Raw genomic sequence first — 21,714 nt, forward strand, 5'->3', positions numbered from 1 at the left:
ACTGTGAAGAAACTTGCAGTTAACAGCGAGCTGAAGCCATATGATGAAAGCCATGATCCCAAAGTTGGAGTGGAAGTTCTAGAGTTGAGGACCTTCCGGATGGCCACAAGGGCATATTAGGAGGCTAAGCATGGCCTAAATGGATCACAGGGAAAGCATCCATTAAATAAAAGTCCTCAGATGTAGTGGTTGCATTTGTGCTGTTTCACATCTGGAAGTGCCAAACTGTAAAAAGTGTAGCACAGCGAAAAAAAAGGAAAAACTAAAATGATAATTGCTCAACATTATTATCATTTTATTTCTTCCTGCTGCAGCGTAATGGCTGGGTGGGGCGTATCTGCTCTGTTCTCAGAGTAGGGGAATGAGTGGTGGGCACTATGTAAGTGCGCAGGAATGTTTTGGCCGGCCAACCATTTATGCACTCTTTGCATGTTCTCCACTCAGGCTGCATTGCAGCCTGGGTGAAGAACATGACCAGGCTCCCATTCCCTGGCTGATTGCCAAACCACGGTACTCAGACCAATCACAACGCTGCATTGCAGCGTTGTGATTGGCTATGGGGAGCCTGGGTCTTTCTGGTTCCTGTTTCCAGCGAAGAAGCCAGTAAGAGGAAGGAAGAGAGGTGGCGGCCGGCCAGCTGGCCGGCCGACAGGTGAATGATTTTTTTTTATCCCCCTCCTCCCCCTCTTTCCTCCACACCGCCCCACTGCGGCTTCCCAGAAGCAGATGCCACTGGTGTATCAATATCTGGTGTTTTCCAGTTTAATTTAAAAACAGATATTTTATACGGTCCTGTTTCATTGGTTATAATTGGTTTTAACTGAAAACTGGGAACCCCACCAATATGGCAGGAATATCATTTGTTCTCTTTTGTGCCAGCACCAGCAAGATAATCTCTGGCATTCCCTTTTGTCGGATTTTGCATGTACACTTCAGGGTTGGTAATCCTTTGGATTGCCAGTGTGATCAGAGATGCTGGGGTGAAAAGACCCAGCACCCACTCTAGAATTCTTGTGTATCCTCAGTGATACCCCACAGATAGGGGTCTATCTGGAGCAACTGCCAGTGCTCTGCTGGCATCCTGAAATGCAACCCCACCACTATCATATCACCTCACCAGCCCATGTCCAAATTGAGCATTGAATGTTGCCAACTGATCTAATGCTTCCCTAAGCCACGGTTTGAATCAATCACTTGGTGGGTGAATTTGATTCTTAATTGAATTCAAATGTTGTGGTTTTTGGCAAGATGGCGGACTGACCTGATGAGGGCTGCTGCCGCGGCTATCCACTCCTCACGCCTGCACGCCCGCGCTCCGCGATCCGGAATCCGCATCACCTGCTTTGCTTTCTGGAATGAGGACGTAGGCGGACACCGTGCGAAATCGTTAGAGCGGAGCAGAGCAGCTTTTCCTTTACTACTGATATGAGGCTGGTGGGAGCTAGGTTATCGCTACAAATAAATGTGTTTGCTGTCCTGCTCCGGTTACTGGTCCATAATTTAAAGTCTCCACGCCCGGTCTCTGGGGCACCTCTGCAGCGGCATTGGAGCTTAAAGGAAACCATGGCTCCTAAACATGATAAGGCGGCTCGGGGGACGCAGGGAACTCAAGGTACACCGGAGGCAATGGCAGAGACACGCGGAGCCTCTAATCTACCAAAAACTACAGCAGTGGATGCTCCGAATAACCCCCCCGCCAAAGTTTGTGGACCGAATCCAGGCCGACGGGGAAGTCAAGGGGGAAAAAAGTAGGTGCCTCTAAAGATTCCATCATCGATATCGGTGCGGCAGGAGGGACTCGCCTACGCACCACAGCTGCCACCGCAAACACAGAGGGAACGCTGAGGCAACCGATGATGGCAGAGGCATTCGCGATGGCTTCACCAGCATCCTCTGTCACTGTAAGTACTAAAAGAATAACCACATCTATATCTGCCCCCATGACTCCAGGGACTACGGGAAAGGGAGAAAAGCTGAGAAAGAGGAAGTTTCCCATAGAGGTTCTACAACTGGGCTACAAGGACAATCCGGCCCGGAGTTGGGTTCACAGACGGATCCGGAGCTGCTTAATGGTGCCCTAATAGTTGCCCATTTGGAATCAGTGGTTTCAGAGGATTTTGCAGAAACTGCAACAGTTATATTATGCGCCCCATCTCTGTTGGTAGGTCCTTTGGGGGAGAATAATGCCTCGCTGGAAAGCATCAGGACCATATCTGCAGATAGAACAAGGGATTTGATTGTTTGTATCCCCGATGTCCCCAATATTTCTAGCCAACTGCCACAACAGCCACAAATGCTACAACCCCCGGTGTCTGTAACGCATGGTTCTCCCGAGAGGAATACATTTTATTCATTAAATGATGACTCTGATTCGCCTGTTCCCAGTGATTACAGTATAACAGATGAAACAGACTTGTGGGAATCATCCACCGCACAAAAGACAGTTCACGGCAAATCAAATACTCATAGGTCGGAGAAATAGATCTAAGGCAAGCCCAGCTAACACGGACCGCCCTATGGCACGTAACTTGGAATGGGACTATTCTCTACCAGCCAAATTTATGAGAATGGGGGGAGAGGGCAGTTGGGGGGCCAGTTGCGCCTACCAGGACGGCACCTCCTACCTCCCTAGACTTAGTGTACTCTACTTTAAAAACAATGCAGTCTGAGTCCAGAAAGGATAGCAGGAGGTCGCTTCAAGCAACAAAGAAATTGCAGGCCTCTATCTGTAAAGTAAACAAGCTGTGCTCTGAAATGTCCGAAAGGGTAACCCAGGTGGAGGACAGAACAGCTGCCTTGGAGGAGGCTATCGATAAATTGCAGGAATCTCAAACGTTGCAAGAGAAACGGGTGATGGACATGTGTTGGAAGCTCGAGGATTTTGAGAATCGTCAACGGGGAAACAACGTCTGTATTCTTGGGATTGCTGAAAATGCTGAAGGGGGGAACATTATGGTGCCAATTCCGATCCGGTAAAAAAATTCCCCGTCTGACTCGTATCCGGATTTTTTTCCGTCCGAATCGTCAAAGTAGCGTACAAACTGCCAAGTACGATTCGAACGGAAAAAAGTCCATACGAATCGCATTGGGAAGATTTCCCCACACGTCCTCGGGTCGGGAAAAGTCACCGACACGTCCCCGGTCGAAAAACCCACCGTGCGGAAAAATAAAGTCCGACTGCGCAAGTACGATCCCTCCCCTCCTCCCCATTTCACAACCGTACGCAAAAAACACCGTCCGAACCGAACTCCCATAGCAACCATGGAGACATGTGCCCGCATACGCGCCGAACACCCCACCACCCCCCCCGCCCGTGTATGTACGCACCGAACCCCCACCCGTGTATGTACGCCCCCGAACCCCCCCCAGCGGTGTATGTACGCACCGAACCCCCACCCGTGTATGTACGCCCCCGAACCCCCACCCGTGTATGTACGCACCGAACCCCCACCTGTGTATGTACGCCCCCGAACCCCCCCCAGCCGTGTATGTACGCACTGAACCCCCACCCGTGTATGTACGCCCCCGAACCCCCACCCGTGTATGTACGCACCAAACCCCCCCCAGCCGTGTATGTACGCACCAAACCCCCCCCCAGCCGTGTATGTACGCACCAAACCCCCCCAGCCGTGTATGTACGCACCGAACCACCACCCGTGTATGTACGCACCAAACCCCCACCCCAGCCGTGTATGTACGCACCGAACCCCCCCCAGCCGTGTATGTACGCACCGAACCCCCACCCATGTATGTACGCCCCCGAACCCCCCCCCAGCTGTGTATGTACGCACCGAACCACCACCCGTGTATGTACGCCCCCGAACGCCCCCGAACCCCCCCCCAGCCGTGTATGTACGCACCGAACCACCATCCGTGTATGTACGCCCCCGAACCCCCACCCGTGTATGAACGGACCGAACCCCCCCAGCCGTGTATGTACGCACCGAACCACCACCCGTGTATGTACGCCCCCGAACACCCCCGAACCCCCCCCCAGCCGTGTATGTACGCACCGAACCACCACCCGTGTATGTACGCCCCCGAACCCCCACCCGTGTATGTACGCACCAAACCCCCCCAGCCGTGTATGTACGCACCAAACCCCCCCAGCCGTGTATGTACGCACCGAACCACCACCCGTGTATGTACGCACCAAACCCCCACCCCAGCCGTGTATGTACGCACCGGACCCCCCCCCAGCCGTGTATGTACGCACCGAACCCCCACCCATGTATGTACGCCCCCGAACCCCCCCCCAGCCGTGTATGTACGCACCGAACCACCACCCGTGTATGTACGCCCCCGAACGCCCACGAACCCCCCCCCAGCCGTGTATGTACGCACCGAACCACCACCCGTGTATGTACGCCCCCGAACCCCCACCCCAGCCGTGTATGTACGCACCGCACCCCCACCAGTGCATGTACGGACCGTACTGACGCCAAAAAAACACGTACCGAACCAGGACAAACCATACTTACACAAGGAGAGTCAAGTAGAGTTTCCCCACACCACCAAACATGCCCAACAACCCCACAAACATCACATACACTCACCTGCAACTGCCAAACTGCCAAACAGAGGCCCAAAACTCAATCACTCCTCATAACACACCCACACAAATTTCAAACACAGCCACACCCACAAATGGACCAATAAAAATGGACCACACACACAAACCATGAGCCTTTGCAACAGACCCACTGCTGCCAGAGCCCACAGACGACCCACACCACCATACTTGAACCTCACACTTGCATACCTTCACACAACCACCTACACAAACACCCCCTCATCACATTCACACACACACCTCCACTACCACACCCACACACCCACAACCATCCACACCCACACCCCCACAACCATCCACACCCACACCCCCACAACCATCCACACCCACACCCCACGCCATGTCCACCACCAAGAATCCAAAGTTCACAAAGGAGGAGCTGGAGATCCTTGTCGACGAAATCCTCAGAGTCGAGCCACAGCTCTTTGGGACATTGGTCAGACAGACCAGCATATCCGAAAAAACGGCCATGTGGCAGAGGATCGTCGATTCTGTGAATGCTGTTGGGACCACCAGAAGGACCAGGCACGAGTGCCAATCCAGGTGGTACGATCTGCGGAGGACGGTCAAGAGGAAGATGACTGACAATCACAACCAGGGGAACATCACTGGAGGAGGGCCGCCCCCCAGACCGGTACAATACCATCCCTGGGAGGAGAAGGTGATGTCCACGCTGGCGGTGGAGGGACTACACGGACTGCCAGGACTCCCAGACCCTGGTGAGTACACAAACAACTCACCGCACATGGGGGGGATGCCATACACAATCAATCATGCATGCCACCCCCCCCAAGCCACCACCGGACACAACAACACTCCACAAACACACACATGCCACTAGCGCCTCCATGCCCCATGCATCAATCAGGGCCATGCCAAGTCACAGGCCACACAAAACACCAACACAACACAGGATGTGGTCGATGCTGGGAGTGGGGGCATCAAAACTAACATTGAGCAACTCACAAGCACACAACAATGCCCTCAGCCCATATGGCCCAGGGCACAGCCATACAAACTGTGTGTACCCACACAGTACTGTCTTGCCTGCAAATGGTGGCTGCCATGCAGGATGACATGGGTCTGAAGGCACAATTTGCACATAACAGCAGACAATGAAGATGCATCGCTCTGATAGAGTCTCAGCACACACCGCCACAGCAGCAGCCTACACTCAGACACACTGCCCAATGGGTGCCCGGAGAACAGGGACTAACTCACATGAACAAGCCAATGGCCATTCAAAGACCGGCTAACTGTGTGTGCCCAGGAAGCTGGCCTGAGGTGACAGAGAGTGACAAAGAGAGGGAGGGAGAGGGGGAATGAGAGGGAAGGAGACAGAGGGGGAGACAGGGAGACAGACAGAGGGAGGGAGTAGGGTGACAGAGGGAGACCGACAGAGGGAGGGAGGAGGGTGACAGAGGGAGGGAGGAAGGGAGACACAGGGAGACTAAATCACCCTTGGGTGGTGTGGCCATGTCCACTCGTCAGCCGGTGGACTGTGTGCATGCAGACCAGGTCTGGCAGTGCCTCAACCCCCCCTTCCGTAGATGAAGACCGGTCCATGTGTCAATCTGTGCACGAGTCCATCCGTGCTTCAGGCACAGACCTAACCACACACCCAGTATACCCACCCACTGTGTCGGTAAGAACCCTGTCACAAATGCTTCAGTCCCCTACCTGCAACATCAAATTGCCTTGGCAAAACACCATTTGGCCACGTACAGTGCAACACGTAAGGCACCTCTGCATGGCTCGCTACGCCCGCACACCACACTGCTGACTGTGTACCCAAATAGATGCATCAACTAAGATTGTGTCTCACACATGCGTAAAGCCCTGACAGCTGTGGCCAAGGGACATAGCCATGCACAAGTGCACTGTGAGAGGAATGCAGGACAGATCCAACTACCCAGAGGAAGAGTGCCAAATCAGAAATGCATGCAACATGGATGCCACATCTGACACTGTTAACATTGTCTCTCTCACACACAGGTCAACGTCGACGAACACCCCCCAACACTGGGGGGGAAGTCTCACAGGACCAGGCTCCGCGGGATGAGGACCCCACCGCCAGTGATGACTCTCACCACTCCGTGGATGACCCAGACCAACCTGGCCCCTCTGGTGTCCAACCACCTGCAGCACCTGCGTCAGGTACAACTGTGCCAAGCACCACCCCCATTCCTGCCACATCCCAGGAGACGTCCAGGAGCCCTGCCCGCACACGACCACCCAGCCAGTCTGCCCAGGAGGGACACGGTCCTCCGGGCACCCAGGAGGAGGCAGGCGGCAACGCAGATGCCATCCCTCAGGGGTCCCGGAGACCCGATGCACCCACAACGGCAGGCCAGGTGCACGTGGGCAGGGGTGGCGGGAGTGGAGGACGGCGGAGGCGCGAACCTGACCAGGCAGCTCAGGACCCGGTAGTGTCCCAGGTCAGCAACATCCTGGATACATACCGGCGTGACACCAGGGGCATGGACCAGATTGCGTCCACCCTCAATGACATCAAGGGGACCCTCCAGGAGATGAAGACCCTGCAGTCCCAGCAACATGCCTGTCAACTGCAACACCAAGGAAGGATGGAGGATAGACAGGCTGAGCTCGTGGCGGTGCAAACCCAAATGACCGGTGTACTCCGTCGGATTGCCGACAACATGGGCAACCCTCCCTGTGGCACCAGGCGAAGGCCATTACCAGACACAGGGAGGGATCAGGAGGAGGAGGATTCATCCGACGGAGCGTCACAGACATCGTCACGGACTGCTTCCGAGGGTCCCCGCAGGAAGGTGGGTCGTCCACGAAAAAGACTGTGAGAGTCAGCAGAACATCACCATCTCCCAGGTCACCTGGCCTGGCACCTGGCCCTCTGGCCCAATAGCAGCACATGACATTCTCTGCCACATGGACTTGCTGGTCACTGTCTGACCTATGTTGACGAAGACTGTGGCATGGACTCTGACATTTTGCTACGGCAAGGATACCAACTCCCCCAGTGAACTTTGGATTCTACACTCCCGCTGTGCACCTCTTGTCATCCCCACAAACCCGTACCCCACCACAAATAAATTAATCACACTTACAAGATGATGCCGTGATTCTGCATTATTACAATACATGTGTGTGTCGTGAAGTCAAAGCATGCCTGATCTCAGAATTAACTCCAACCATCCAAACCGTGGGGTCGCAGTCTTGCCCAGGACACACATGGGTCCCAATGTATCATCTGATACAGACATGGAGTACCATACTCACCTGTGCTGGGCCCAACCAGCTGAGTGGTTCCCGCACAACTGTGGCTACAGACACATTCAGGGGAGCAACAGTCATGCGCAGAGGTCAGGGATCATGTGGAGTGACCTGGCTTGCCGCTCCCAGGTATGTCTAGACATGTGTCCCTACAATGTGCAGCATGCTTGCGTCAGGCGGATGTTGAGAATGGTGGCTAGGCCAAGGTTGGATGCATGGAGATGCCAGAATGCAGTTTAGGATCACAGTGCCACATGGTTGTGTTGGGGTTGTGGGCTGCATCATGAGTGTGGGCGTGGATCGAGAAGGTCATCCTGCAGCTGGCTGTGAAACATTCCCCCCATCCCGTTTGGACGTTGATGTGGCCTGGTTGCCCGACGCAGTAGCAGAGCTGTGCAGATGCACTCCGGATATGGACAAGTACCATGGGAGTCGTAAGGCACATGTCCGTAGACTGCAGGGTAGGATTCGACACGGATGTTGTAGTTGCCCTGGGGGATGGTCTCTCTTGCCTTGAGGTGGATGGAACTGTGCATCTTGTGCATAATACAGTTCCCACTCCCTGACAAACCCCTAGCATCTTGTCACTCTACACATAGACACATATGCACCACCTATGAAAACTATGCCAGACATGCCGCATGCACAGTGGCAACAGGCCACCATTGACAGGGAAGAGGCACCTTGGAGACATAGGGACAAATTTATTAGTCATGTGTGTTGGAATGACAATGATACTCTGTCAACACATACACAGGTCATGTGGATGAACATGTGGGAGCAACACTGGCACCCCCCATTGCAACACAGATGCTGGTATCCCATTGACCTGGCACACAAGTGACGGATAACAGCTAAACACCCCCTGCTGCCACGGAGAGGCCGCTATACACCATTGAGGCCCTGATGGGGCAATCACACACCATGTCAACCCGGTGCAACCTGTATGTTTCCGAGGCCAGTGTTACACACAATGATGGCCTCATCACAATCCCCAATCCCCTGCCACATGACAGTCACCAAGTCTGACCATGGCTCCAGGTGAAGCCTGCCCCATGTCATGTTCCCCATGTAGGATCACCATGTATGCAAATGGAACACACATGAACCGGAGAAGTGCACACAGACTACAAACAATTCACACACCAAAAACGACGTGAGGCATCCCTTACCCTAAGGAGATTTCAACACTTGCCCGTGCATGTGACGCTGAATCAGCACATGTTGCTGTGTTCATGAGGAGTAGCAGGAGCACAACAATGCCACCAGCAGACAGCATGCACATGGACCTGTGGAAGAGAGACACACAAGGAGTCAGCACAAAGGAGCACATCCGCAAGCATGTACTCAACACGTATCATGTTGTCAACATGACAGGTGACAATGATGACCCTCAGACAACATCCTTCCATTGCGCCATCACTTGAGTGACACTTCAATACACACCACTGACTCACTTGGCAGACATGCAGATGGACACACACATTGCAACACATGCCACACACGGCCCAATGCGTGCACACTCAGACACTGGAACTCACCACTAAGCAAAGAAGTTGCGTATGAGCCGACTCCGCATGTCCTCCACAGCCTCCTCCTCCTCCACATCACTTGCCCCGTCACCAAGGCCTTCATCCTCCACGGGTGGATGGTCCTGGTCATCTTGATCCAGTATGAGTGGAACAGCTTCCTCCACTGCCATGTTGTGCAGCATGCAGCAGACGATGATGATCTTGCACACCTTCACCGGGGCATATGGGAGTGCTCCGCCGGTCTTGTGGAGGCACCGGAATCGGCTCTTCAGAAGGCCAAACGTCCTCTCAATGACTCTCCTGGTCCGCCCATGTGCGTTGTTGTAGCGGTGCTCGGCAGCCGTGCTGGGGTTGCGGACAGGCGTCATCAGCCATGGCATGTTGGGATAGCCAGCGTCCCCTACAAGGAAACATCATGGACAGAAGTGTGTCAGCACAGGCAGTGAGATTGGAAGATGACGCCAAACACTGAACTGCCAGAGTCTACCCACCAACAATACATGCTCGCTCGTTCCGCAGCTGCAGCATCATTTCAGGCAGCCTGCTACGCCTCATGATGAAGGCATCGTGTGCTGATCCTGGAAAGCGAACACAGACATGTGAAATCACCATGTTGGACAGACACACCACAAGGGCATTAATGGAGTGATAATGTTTGCGATTCCTATACACCACCTCCTGTGCCTGTGGTGGTACCAACGCAACATGTGTCCCATCTATGGACCCAATGACATGGGGCATCCCTCCCAGGGCATAGAACTCACGCTTGACATCTGTCAACTGCTCACGAATTGGGAATTTTATGTACTCATCCAGGTGAACCAACATGGCCTCTAAGAAATCATGCAGAACACGGCTGAACATCGTCTGGGACATGCCCCCGACATCAGCAATGGTATGTTGGAACGTACCCGTGGCAAGGAAATGTAGGGCTGCCATCACCTTCAACTTGGGTGTCAGTGCACTGGGATACCTGTGGCGCGGGAGGAGTTGTGCTTCCAGCCGGCCAGTCAACTCATCAATCAACCGTTGGCTGAATCTGTAGCGGCGTATACAGTCCCGTTCATGCAGGGCAGCCATGTCTGGCATACGTCGAGGGAGAGGCGGAGCCCTGCAGTGAAATGGAAGGAACACCGAAGAGTGAGCACTGTACAACGACATCGTCAATGCACTGAGCACATGTTACACAGCCAATACACATATGCCACGTTGTGAGTCAGGTCTGTGCCACATTTCCTGGACACGTACGCCAGTCAGGTGACACTCCTACCAAGGGACAGCCACTAACGGAGGGGGGCAAGATCACGATGACATGGCATGAGACTAGCTGTGGGCCAGTGTGAGTGAACATGCACACGCATCACAGGATTCACAGACATCCACACATGTGCAGAAGTAGTATGCGTATGGTACAGACAGGTAGTTGGATGCGATATGCACTGGTCACATGTCATAGGAATAGGACAGGCCACACACATTGCCTTTGAGGAGTACATGTCGAGACAGAACATACATAGGGAGCATGTGGATATGTACTTGTGTTGATACTCCGTGTAGTTGCATACATACACACCTCATGGCAAATCACATATGTGGGCTGGTGTGCGGAACAGTGTGCCATGCCCATCGACACACAGACACATGTTGGCAGCAGCAACTGCTGATGCATTGAACCACACACCTACAGCAAAATCATGGAAAGACATGCCACACACATGACATGGTTGCAGCGTGCAACGCAGCCATACACATGTCATGTGTAATATTCAGTGTACCTGGCATCAGGGGACAGGTGCGGGTGTCCGTGACTGGGACATGCAAGTGACTCATGGCTCCACTAGTGTGTACGACATGCACACATGTCAAAGGAGTGCAGGGGATGTGTTGTACAATGCGCACCATCACACCCGACATGTGTACACAGCTCATCGTACATGTGCTTTGCCCACACCTCAGGGGTAAAGTGCCACATCACATCCTGACACACCTGTGTCACACACATGTGGTATTGCACAGACAATGCATTGGTGTCCACCCTTGGCAATACCTGTCCGCTCCATTCCTGTCTGTGTGCCGCCTGTCACCACTGACAGTTGTGAAACGCACCGTACATACGCTCGGAGTGCGTGTATAGGGTCCCTGGGCCAATATTGCCGCTGGCGTATGCGTACGCCACAGTAGTACGGCCCGTACAAGCGCTTGTGCGGTCCGGATCACAATATGGGCGCTGGCGTATGCGTACGCCACAGTAGTACGGACTGTACAAGCGCTTGTACGGTCCGGATCACAATATGGGCGCTGGCGTATGCGTACGCCACAGTGGTACGGACTGTACAAGCGCTTGTACGGTCCGGATCACAATATGGGCGCTGGCGTATGCGTACGCCACAGTAGTACGGACCGTACAAGCGCTTGTACGGTCCGGATCACAATATGGGCGCTGGCGTATGCGTACGCCACAGTAGTACGGACTGTACACGCGCTTGTACGGTCCGTACTACTGTGGCGTACGCATACGCCAGCGCCCATATTGTGATCCGGACCGTACAAGCGCTTGTACAGTCCGTACCACTGTGGCGTACGCATACGCCAGCGCCCATATTGTGATCCGGACCGTACAAGCGCTTGTACAGTCCGTACCACTGTGGCGTACGCATACGCCAGCGCCCATATTGTGATCCGGACCGTACAAGCGCTTGTACAGTCCGTACTACTGTGGCGTACGCATACGCCAGCGCCCATATTGTGATCCGGACCGTACAAGCGCTTGTACAGTCCGTACTACTGTGGCGTACGCATACGCCAGCGCCCATATTGTGATCCGGACCGTACAAGCGCTTGTACAGTCCGTACCACTGTGGCGTACGCATACGCCAGCGCCCATATTGTGATCCGGACCGTACAAGCGCTTGTACAGTCCGTACCACTGTGGCGTACGCATACGCCAGCGCCCATATTGTGATCCGGACCGTACAAGCGCTTGTACAGTCCGTACTACTGTGGCGTACGCATACGCCAGCGCCCATTTTGTGATCCGGACCGTACAAGCGCTTGTACGGTCGGTATCACTGCTTGTGGGGTGCCCTAGGGCGTGGAACGCACCGTACCTGTGTGTAAATGTATGAAAACACATAGGGGACACATGAGGGACAAGTATAAGGGCCTAAATGCATGATGGTTGCCATGGAGTTAAATTTTTGAATTTGAGCACCAGGTGCACAGCAGAAGTCAGTTTGAAAGAATCTACATTGTTGCAATGTGGATGTTGACTTGACATCATTATCAAAACTGAAACCATGCAAAGCCACACACTGGGGTAGGTTTGAAGGGATTGGATGAAACGTAGGATGCTAATGTGACTGACCAATCAATCTGTACTCCTATACATGAACAGGCCAGCCAGGCATATATAAGGCAGCCAGGTCCCATGAGAGAGCACTTGCCTGCACATCCATTCATCCATGACCACTGCTGCTGATAGTGATTCCTCTGGCACCATGTCCAGGACTGTGGAGAGGTCACAGCCATTCACCCAGGAGGAGAACCTTGCCCTGATAGATGTGATCCTCCCACAGTTCCAGAGCCTGTATGGTCGACCAGGGGTTCAGGTGAGTGCAGACTCCACTAGCTTAGACTGTGCCCCTTTTGTGTGACAGTGACTTCTGGCATTGTGTCCATGTGTGACAGACATGCACTGTTGTTTGGAGTGGGTCCCAGGGTGTGGAAGGCCTCATGTCACCCATGCAGAGCATGCTGTGTTTCCTGTGTGCACTCCTCACTTGCATAGTGCCTACTGTGACAATGAATGCAAGGTGCATGCCACATTCTGCCTGCATACTCCTCCTGGGGATGTTGTTTCCACAGTCCTGATGTGATCCTGTGTTCCCCCCAGTGTGACAGGTGTCAGTACCCATGGATGTGTGTTTGTTCAGTGTACCTGTGCTGTGAGTGTCCAAAGGCCGTGTTCGTCCCCTGCACATTGGTGTGTGTTAGTCCCCTGTCATGTGGGTGAGTGCATATGGGGAGTGTTGCACACAAGCAGCATGAGGGATGGATATGGCCTGGCCATCCGATGTGAGCAGGGAGCAGTGCTGTGTGCATGCCGTGCTGAGCCAGCCCCACACCTGTGACACCCCCGTCTACTGGCACATGGGCAGAGTGAGGTGTGTACCCGCAGTTGGCAATGCCATGTGATTGTCCTGTACCTGTGTGTGTCTGTGTACTCTGCTGAGGTAGCATCAGTGTGCTGGGGCAGGTGACTGCTGTGAGGTGCTGTACATAATCCTGGTGTAGCCTGTGAGGCACAGTGTGATCCCTGGTCATTGAGTGTGTGGTACCCCTCATGCCACCCGTGTGCTTTCACTGGCACGTAGTGCATTTGGCCTTCCACAGTGGATTATGTCCCTATGACAAAGGTGCAATTAGTTGCATGCATACCATGGCCTGTTCATAATGAGGATTGTTCTATATGTGTGTCTCTGTGTCTTTGCTCATGTGGATTAATGTATTCTCTCTTTTGCATCCTCACAGGTAGGCGCCATTGCCAAGGGGGAGATCTGGAGGGAAGCCGTCAGTGCCGTGAGGGGTACAGAGGGTCGGAGGCGGAGCCTGTCTCAGGTGAGGAAACGCTGGCAGGACATCCGGTGCTGGACGAGGAGGATTGCACGGCGCCTGCTGGGGGACTCACCTGTGAGCCGTAAGAACCGTGGGCGCCGTCGTCTGACCCACATCCAGAAGCGTGTGCTGGCGGTGGTCTTCCCCGATATGGACAGGCGCCTACAGGAGAGGCAGCAGCAGGAAGGGGGTAGGTACATGTGTGTCAGTTGTGTGTCCCCAGCCAATGTAAGTGTGCAGTTGCATGGATACACTGCCAGGGTTTGATTGTGCAGTGCGTCAACTTCTCCACAAAGTAGCACAGTGCTGTTCTCACTCCCTCCCTTCCCCTCCTTGCAATGTGTTCCCTGGTCTGTCTGTAGCCACTCTTGCACAAGGTTATTTAGGCAGGCAGTTCATGCAGGTGCCCTATGCTATCAGCATCATATGTGGGGGTGATGTGCCACAGATATGGGGACCTTGCGTGTGCCATGGCCAATTTCAGTCATTGTGGTGTCCATGTCACTTGGCACTGATTGTGAATCACGACATAGGGGTGTGTCTCCAAAATGTACAGCCTTCCAGCATGCATGTCCAATTGTGTGCCCTCTGACATGATGTGCCTGAGTGGGAGGCCTGCTAAGTGCAGGGACGGTTGCTTAATTTGCAGTCATGTCCATCCTGGACCATGGAGGAGTGTGGGCACTACTGTGCCCTGGGGCACCTCTTCCTAGGTATCATGTGCGTCATCCAACAATATGGCCATTCACTGTGTCTTCACCATGGGTTGGGTAGGGTGGCATTGTACCCTGGGCTCAACTGTTAGGACCTACAGGTTGCTACATGTGTCCACTGTACAGGGGGACCCATTTTGCTTGTGCATACTCACAGTGGGCATTACCTGTGTGTGTTGTTGAGACAATCTGATGATGTTTGCCTGTCAATGATGTGTGGACATGGCCACCAGGGGCTGTGTGTGTACAGTCATGAATTAGTGGAGGCCATGTGTTTCCATCCCAGAGTAAGAGGTGTACATACTTTCTCCGTCTCAATGAGATTGTCTCAGGTGTGGGTGGTTTGTGCGTACAAGGCCTACATGTCAGAAGCTTCATCCTCCTTGCTGGGTTTAGCCTGTGTGTGATGTTTGACTGGACATACGCTCAAGGTGCAGTGACCCTGTCATGTGTGGCCTGGTTTCATGTATTGCCTTTGCAGCATGCGGCAAGAGTAAATGGATATGATTCATGCTCATCCCTTTTTGACGACGCAGTGTGGTGCAGGTGCTGTGCACATTTGTCCCCAGAGGCTGGCTCCTCTCTAAAATTTCAGGTGCAGTGATTTGCTGTTGTGTCATGATCTCCATTGTGTCTCAGTGGCATGGTGGGTCGAAAAACTGTGTGTTCCATGGCCTACATGTGTACATTGTTTTGTAGGTGTTACTCCTGTTGCTTTTCAGGCTATGCAATGTGACCTATGTATATTTGACTCATGTGACATATGTGTACAGGTGTCTGATTTTCTCCTGTCTCTTCACCTTGCCCACAGCATCGCCGGGGGACACGGAAGGAGACACTAGCACGGACCGGGAGGAGGGATTGAGCACCAGTGCCAGCAGTGCTGTCCTGTCTGGCACATGGAGTGGCACGGAGGCCGAAGGGAGTGAGGCAGAGGACCTGTTGACTGCCAACACAGACTATGACGCAGACGGGTCCGAGGCTGAGCTCCCAGAGGTGGCGGAGTCTGCCCCCCCAGCTGATGGCAGCCCTCCACATCCCCCCGCCACCTCAGTTTCCATCACCGGCCTCCCACATGCTTGTGGCCCTTCCCTCCGTGCTCGGTCCCCACATGTCTCCTTCCTGCCAGGCACCGCACCCCCTGCCCCTGTCACCACTGCTGCGGTGAGTGCGGAGTCTGTGGACATCCTGAGGCAGTTGCAGGTTGGTCAGACTGCGATGCTAAATGTCCTCCATGCCCACACCCAGGTGCTGACCCAGATGGAGGCATACATGGAGGGCATGTCGGCTGCGCAGTCTGACCAACGGCAGTTGCTGAGGTCCATAGACTCCACACTGACTGCAGCACTGGATCTCCTGCAGCGCTGCGTAACACCCCCTACCCCTGCCCCATCCACAATTCCCACTCCCGTGCCTGTCCCACGCACATCCAGACGTCAGCGTGCACGCACCCCAACAGACACAGGCACCACACCACCAGGGAAGTCGAAGCGCACACCTCCTGTCACGCACACACAGGGTGAGGAAGGCACACCCACTGGGTCGGGGGGGAAACGTAGAACACGCAGCCACAGTGGGAGTCCGCATTCCACACAACCCACTCCCTCCAAATCCACTCCCCTTAGCTCTCCTGGCCAACAGTCAGTGACAGCATCATCCACTGCGAGTGTGCCCCCCAGCCCCAGGATGACACCACCCCGCAAGCGGTGGAGGCGGGACCCGGCCAGGGGAGTTGAGTCCCCCACCCTGTCCACACCCTCCCCCAGTGGCGCTGCGACCCATCCCTTTGCCCCCCCCCCCTCCTTGGGGCCTGTGGTTGGATTGGTTGCGGGGGAGTCGCTGGGGGAACTTGCCGACGTGTGCAGCGCCATTCTGTCCTCCACCTTTGGCGCTGGCACCCCCCCTGTGGCAGAATCATCCCTCCCTGCACCCACAACACCTACCCTTTCCCCTCCTGTCCCTGCGGTGCCTGTTTCCACCCTCCCCCTGATGCCCCCTCTTCTGTGGATGAAATGGACTTGTGAACTGTGCAGGCAAGCTAGGGGACACACGTCCCGATGTGTACCCCCCCCCCGGACTTTGCTGCTGGGCTGGCCCATGGCCCTTGTACATAGTGGACATTTTCTCAGATATATTTTCCTGCTGAATAAAGCCTTTTATTTTGGTTTTGCACACTGATGCTTTCCTGGACTTGCTGTTGGTGCTGGTGCTCCCTGCGTTGGGGTGGTGATAATGTGTTAGGGGTCTGTGAAATGTTGGAGTGTGCTGCTCATGGGGTGTACCCTGCCATCTGCGTGCCATCACAAAGGTCTCTGCCAATGGTATTTGGTCATGTTTGCTCTCACTGTATGGTGACATTGTCCCAAGGTGTGTTCCATCCTCTGTGGAGCAGGCCATTTTCCCTGCAGGGTGTCTCCCAAATGCTGTGCTGTGCTGTGTCTACATTTCCTGGATGTGTGAGGGTTGCCGTTCAATATAGCCATGCTGGCTCAGCGATGGCTCCGCCTGCATCTGGGGTATCACCCTTGTAGGTCACTGAACATGTTGATGGGGTATATTGTCCTATGTCTGGGCACTGCTGGGAGGACTCTGCACACACCCCTCCTGTGTCTGGGCACTGCTGGGAGGACCCTGCACCCACCCCTCCTGTGTCTGGGCACTGCTGGGGGACTCTGCACCCACCCCTCCTGTGTCTGGGCACTGCTGGGAGGACTCTGCACCCACCCCTCCTGTGTCTGGGCACTGCTGGGAGGACCCTGCACCCACCCCTCCTGTGTCTGGGCACTGCTGGGGGTGTTTGGCACACCCCATTCTTATTGCAGGTTCGGTGCGTACATACACGGGTGGGGGTTTGGTGCGTACATACACGGGTGGGGGTTCGGTGCGTACATACACGGGTGAGGTTTCGTTGCGTACATACACGGGTGGCCGGGTGGCGCTTGGGTACGTACATACACGGGTGAGGTTTCGTTGCGTACATACACGGGTGGCCGGGTGGCGCTTGGGTGCGTACATACACGGGTGAAGTTTCGGTGCGTACATACACGGGTGGCGCTTGGGTGCGTACATACACGGGTGGGGGTTCGGTGCGTACATACACGGGTGAGGTTTCGGTGCGTACATACATGGGTGGCGCTTGGGTGCGTACATACACGGGTGAAGTTTCGGTGCGTACATACACGGGTGGCGCTTGGGTGCGTACATACACGGGTGGGGGTTCGGTGCGTACATACACGGGTGAGGTTTCGGTGCGTACATACACGGGTGGGGGTTCGGTGCGTACATACACGGGTGGGGGTTCGGGGCGTACATACACGGGTGGGGGTTCGGTGCGTACATACACGGGTGAGGTTTTGGTGCGTACATACACGGGTGGGGGTTCGGGGCATACATACACGGGTGGGGGTTCGGGGCGTACATACACGGGTGAGGTTTCGGTGCGTACATACACGGGTGGGGGTTCGGGGCGTACATACACGGGTGAGGTTTCGGTGCGTACATACACGGGTGGGGGTTCGGGGCGTACATACACGGGTGAGGTTTCGGTGCGTACATACACGGGTGGCGCTTGGGTGCGTACATACACGGGTGGGGGTTCGGTGCGTACATACACGGGTGAGGTTTCGGTGCGTACATACACGGGTGGGGGTTCGGTGCGTACATACACGGGTGGGGGTTCGGGGCGTACATACACGGGTGGGGGTTCGGTGCGTACATACACGGGTGAGGTTTCGGTGCGTACATACACGGGTGGGGGTTCGGTGCGTACATAAACGGGTGGGGGTTCGGGGCGTACATACACGGGTGGGGGTTCGGTGCGTACATACACGGGTGAGGTTTTGGTGCGTGCATACACGGGTGGGGGTTCGGGGCGTACATACACGGGTGGGGGTTCGGGGCGTACATACACGGGTGAGGTTTCGGTGCGTACATACACGGGTGGGGGTTCGGGGCGTACATACACGGCTGGGGGTTCGGTGCGTACATACACGGCTGGGGGTTTGGTGCGTACATACACGGGTGGGGGTTCGGTGCGTACATACACGGGTGGGGGTTCGGGGCGTACATACACGGGTGGGGGTTCGGGGCGTACATACACGGGTGAGGTTTTGGTGCGTACATACACGGGTGGGGGTTCGGGGCATACATACACGGGTGAGGTTTTGGTGCGTACATACACGGGTGGGGGTTCGGGGCGTACATACACGGGTGGGGGTTCGGGGCGTATATACACGGGTGGTGCTTGGGTGCGTACATACACGGGTGGGGGTTCGGGGCGTACATGCATGGGTGGGGGTACGGGCCGTACTTCTACGGGTGGGGGTACGGTCCGTACATACCCCTGCCCACGCTCTGCGTGCCTGGGTACGGGCCGTACCCATGCCTTTGGTGGGTGGGTACGGTGCGTCCCCCCATTGTTGCGGTGCCGTGGGGTCCGCACCGTACACAGGCCTTGGGGGCGTGGCTACGGGTCATACCACGCGTACCCCTACATGACCCCAGCAATGCTGGTACGAGCTGTACCAAGGCCTTTCTGACGTGGGTACGGGCCGTACCGCCATTGTTGGAGTGACGTAGGGGGACGCGTGGTACGTTCCGTACCCACGCTCTTGCGGCCTGGGTAGGGTACGTACCGGTTCGCGTGACCATCCACTTCCGTTGTGGCGGACGCTTGCGTTGCTGGCCTCGCCCCCACACCCTGGCAGTGTCCAGGCCCTGATGGTCAGGTATGTCCAGGCCATGTGTGATTTGGTACCATGTGTTGGTGTTGTGTGTCCTGCCCCTGCCCCCCCCTTTGCCCCTGGTTGTTGTGCTGACCTTCTGCGGCGTCTGCGTCGGTTCCTGTACGCCAGGTGGACTGCTAGGAGGGCAGGGATGGCACGTAGGTTCGGGTCCATGTCTGTTCGTCGCGTCCAGCTGCTCCTTGCGTGTCTCGTCCTGATTTCCCGGCAGTTTTTGGCAGCCGGTAAATATTTACCGTGCGGGATGACGTCGGTTCGATTCGTACTTCCTGGTTCGTGAAACGTAGGCTGGATGCGTACCGACGTCACGTCGGCGCCTTTCAGGATCGGAATTGTGTTTAGTTTCTGTTCGGTCGGTGTTTTGTTCGATTCGTACGGAAATGGTGTTTCCGTATGAATCGTACTTGCATTTTCGGATGGATTTCGCACCGGGTACGAGTCGGACGGAGAAAAGGCTCCGTCCGACGGTTCGTACCCGGTTTTTACCGGATCGGAATTGGCACCATTGTCTTTTGTTGTCTCCCTGCTAAAGAGAGCATTCTCAGAACTCTCACATTGGAACTGGGAAACGGAGATCCAACGGGCCCATCATTTCCCAATGGTTCAGAAGAGGAATTACTCAACTAGGCAAGAAGACCGCCCTAGAGCAATTTTGATTTTTGTTGGGAACTATATTTTGCGTCAGGCTTTAATAGATATGGCTAGACCAGATGCTAAGCGGAGTTGCGATGGACACACTTTTTTCACACGACCTGACTTTTGCCACACTACAGTGGAGCGTAGATGAAGGCTCCGACAAATGATTTCTGGTTTTCAGGGGTTAGGATGTGAAGCCTACCTCCTCTATCCCACCCGCCTTAAGATTCTAGTTAAGGGTCAGTTCCACATTTTTTTTCAGAGATTAAGGCTCAAGAATTCATGTCAGATCTAAAGGCTTCCAAAGGTAGGGAGGCTGTTATATGATGTACATATTATGTTTAAATTCGGTTATCAGCAAGGGTTAAAATACTGATGTACTATATGGAGAAGGTTCATTAAGTGTGTAGAATGGGTGGGGCGAACGGTGTGTGCGAAGGCGGGAGGATTGGGGGATGTTGCTGGGTGTGTGGAGTGGGGGGCCCTAGGCAGCCTGAGTTGAGTGCTCAGACTGACACACATAGGTCTGGTTGACCTATTTGCCAATGAGGGGAGTAGGGGGTGGGGGTGGCATTGTTCAGGGGGGGCAAGGGGTTCAGGGGGGGTCAGCATACAGCACAGTATAGTTTCACGAAAGAGGAAGATTTATAAAGAATATAAGAAGCAAATAGCAGGATTTTGGTTTAGAGAGGATGTTGCTCGCAGGGCTTAACTAAGAGAGAGGAAGAGTAATGATAACATGCATAGGAAAAAGTACCAAAAATTAACCTTTGAATCCTGGAAATCTTAAAATTGTTACGATCAACATTTGTGGGCTCAATGATCAAATGAAGCGACAAAGAGCTGCCGTCATTTTAAAATCCATGCGAGCCGATATTTTATGTCTCCTTGAGACTCACATAGAGGGCAGTAGAGGAGGAATCCTCGAACAATTGGGGTTTTGTCTACTCTTCGCTACTAAGCATGGCACTAAGACAAGAGGGGTTGTGATTATGACTAGAAGGAAAGATATAACTGTCAAAAAGAAAATTTCCGATAAATGGGGCCGATGGGTTGTATTGAATTGTCTATATGCTAGGGAGGCTTTTACTTTGTGCTCATTGTATGGTTCCACGGCTAACGATCCTGAGGTACTAGAGTATTTAGACGATGAGTTAGTAAATTGGCCTACCCCACTATTAATATGTGGCGATTTTAATATTGATGGCCTTGGCGGGCTCTGGGGCAGTAATGGAGACACTTACGCAGGACGTATAAAGAGAGTTTTTGGGGCACTTACAAACTTAGTTAAGAATCACGGTTTAATAGACTCATGGCATTACTTAAACAGCAAAGACCCAGATAGCACTTTTTTTTCTGCCCCACATAAGTCAGTCTATAGGCTTGACTACTTTTTTGTTTCACATTCACTATTACACAGGATTAAAATTGAAAATTATCCCAGGATACTATCCGATCACAACCCACTTGTACTTACACTGGAGCTTACTAATAATGTACAGGATGAACGGGCATGGACGTTTGAAAGAGGGCTTTTGTTAGATTCTGATTATGTTTCCCATATGAAGAAATGGATCCAAACTTATTGGGATATAAATAGATATAGTGCTCTTGCTGGATGTGAAATAAATGAAATTATAGAAGATCATGGA

The 21,714-nt window shown here is 54.0% G+C and overlaps 1 protein-coding gene across 1 annotated transcript in view; it reads left to right on the forward strand.

Annotated features, from left to right (window-relative positions):
• Positions 1 to 21,714, forward strand: part of LOC146867488 (uncharacterized) — a 434,961-nt gene that overhangs the window by 222,272 nt on the left and 190,975 nt on the right. The window lies entirely within an intron of this gene.

The sequence above is a fragment of the Triturus cristatus genome, chromosome 1_2 (assembly GCF_964204655.1).
Source record: "Triturus cristatus chromosome 1_2, aTriCri1.1, whole genome shotgun sequence".
Lineage (NCBI taxonomy): Eukaryota > Metazoa > Chordata > Amphibia > Caudata > Salamandridae > Triturus > Triturus cristatus.